Source organism: Heterocephalus glaber, unplaced genomic scaffold (genome assembly GCF_053883595.1).
Source record: "Heterocephalus glaber isolate CG9 unplaced genomic scaffold, H.glaber_assembly_v1.0 deba00001509, whole genome shotgun sequence".
NCBI lineage: Eukaryota > Metazoa > Chordata > Mammalia > Rodentia > Bathyergidae > Heterocephalus > Heterocephalus glaber.
This window is the reverse complement of record NW_028258325.1, coordinates 9847989-9850368: the sequence shown is the minus strand read 5'-3', so window position 1 is coordinate 9850368 and position 2380 is coordinate 9847989.

Here is a 2380-nt window from a genome sequence, read left to right as displayed (position 1 = left end):
GGAAACTTCCTCCCCACTCTTTATTCCTTCTCCTTTAACCTTTAACCTCTCAGAGAATCGAAATTGATGTATCAGCTCATTGTAAAAAGGTGTGGGCATGGTGGAGGTGGAGAAAAAGTGCATTTCAATAGTGCCATCCATGAATGAGCATGCACTAAATGAGCATGAGATGCAGATCCGTTGTCCCCTCAGCCAGCTTCTATTTATTTCTTAAATTCCTCAATTTAGTCAGTAATGAGTTTGTAGCATTTACTACTTACCAGATATTGCTCTAAACATTTTACTTGTATGAAGTCATTTGATGAATTGCTGTTCCTGTTTTAAGATGAGAACACTGAGCCACAGAGAAAGTTATGCAAACTTGTCCAATGCCACAGAACTCTTTAGTGACAGGGATGGAATTCACTCCCCTTGCACTGTATCATTTCTTAAGTTAGTGGTCCTTTGCTGTGTTGACATTGCAGTATCTAAAGATAAGTATTAGTTACCTTGCACAATATTCAACTAAAGAAATAAGATTTTCCCCAATAATGGGATGAAAACTGGATGCATTGAATTCACTACAAGACAGTCTTCAGAGTGGCAACTTCTTAAAGGGTTTGCAAAAATAATGATCAATCATGTATATTTTTGTTTCATTTTCCAACATGAGAATATACCTCTACCATTCTCCACTCTTTACCCTGAATCTCTACTGAAAATCCTCACTGGGATAATCAAATCTGGAAATTGTCATTTTCAATAGCTGACTTTTGAGAGAGGTGGGAGATAATTATCAAGTAGCTACTATGCTCTCTATAGTGTATAAAATGACATGCCTGTGTCTAACAATTGAAACTTCACAACCCCCTGTGAAGTGTTGCCCACTTTAGAAAAAAGAAACCTCAACTAGATATATTAAATAAATTGCTCAAAGTAAGTAGCTGTCAAATGAAAATGAAACTTTTGCAATTAGTCTGTGTTGTTGTGTTTATCATCATCATCATCATCATCATCATCATCATTTTAAACTGCCTTCATCAACTCATTAGTGTTTATTTTTTCTGGGCTCTAAAAATTTAAAAAATATCCTCACTTTGATGAATTTCTTCTTAGCTATGGTAAATCATACCCACTTTCACATTTTCATGATCTCATAGGATGTCTTTATGAATCATAATTCTTTAATGCTAACATTTTTTGAGGCTACTTATGATTTTTGATGACCACATTGGAGTTTTAGGCTTTCATTCAACAAAAGTTTATGGAATGCCCTCTGTGGCAGCCAGATACTAGGCCATTCTGACATGGGTCCCAACCTTTTCTGCCCTCTGATATACATTTTTGCATAATTTTTAGGAATATTAGTATGATGGGTTTTGGGCCTGTGATTGGGTAATGTTGAGTTTCAGATCCTGCTCAGCTGGACTGAATTACTTGAATCCTTTGAACACAAACAGAAGAGGAAGTCAGATGCAAAGCACAAGAAGGATTTGCTACCCTACTGCTGGCTTGAAAATAGAGGAACCCCCAGGTGACAGTCAGCAAGGACTTGAAGACCTCACTCTTCTGGAGATGAATTTTGCCACTAATCTGAATGATCTTCAGAAGAGATTCTTCTCCAGACCTGCCTGATAGAACCCAACTTGGCTGATACTTGAACTCAGCCTTAAATGCCCTGATCAGATCATAGAACCAAGCCAAACTGTGCCTGGACCTCTGACCTACACATCTGTGAGCTAACAAATGGATGTTGCTTTAAGTTGCTAGTGTTGTGGTAACTTGTTACATGGCAATAGAAACTAATAACACTCTTTATGTGCCAGATATAGTTTTGGTGCTGGGAATATAACACGGCCTCTATACTCACTGAGTTTATATTCTCTGAGCAGGATAGGGGATAGAAGAGATACCATAGAGAAAGGCCAATAAATAAATATACAATAAAGTATTAGATTGTTATCTATTTTTTTCATGAAATTGAAATATTTTACCACTAGTTTGTACATAGAATATTCTATATTTAAAATTTGAATGCATTGTTCAGCTCAGGGGTATTTGACCTTTTACTTAATTCACTACTCTTATCTTTTCTTCTCTGTTTATTTTATGCTCTGGTTTGAATGTGTCTCCAAAGTTCATGTGTTGAAAACTTAATCTCTGGTTTAGCAGTGTTGGGAGGTGGAGCCTACTGGAAATGCATAGGGCCTATGGACAGAGTGAATGACTGAATAGATAATCATTACTCAGAAGGGGGCTTGTTACTGAGAGAGTAGTTTTGTTATAGAAGCAAATGTGGCCCTCTCTTGCCCTTCCACCTTTTTCCATGGAATGACACAGCACAATGATGCTTGCCAGACATTGACTGGCACCCTGCCCTTGGACTTCCCAGCCTCCAGAA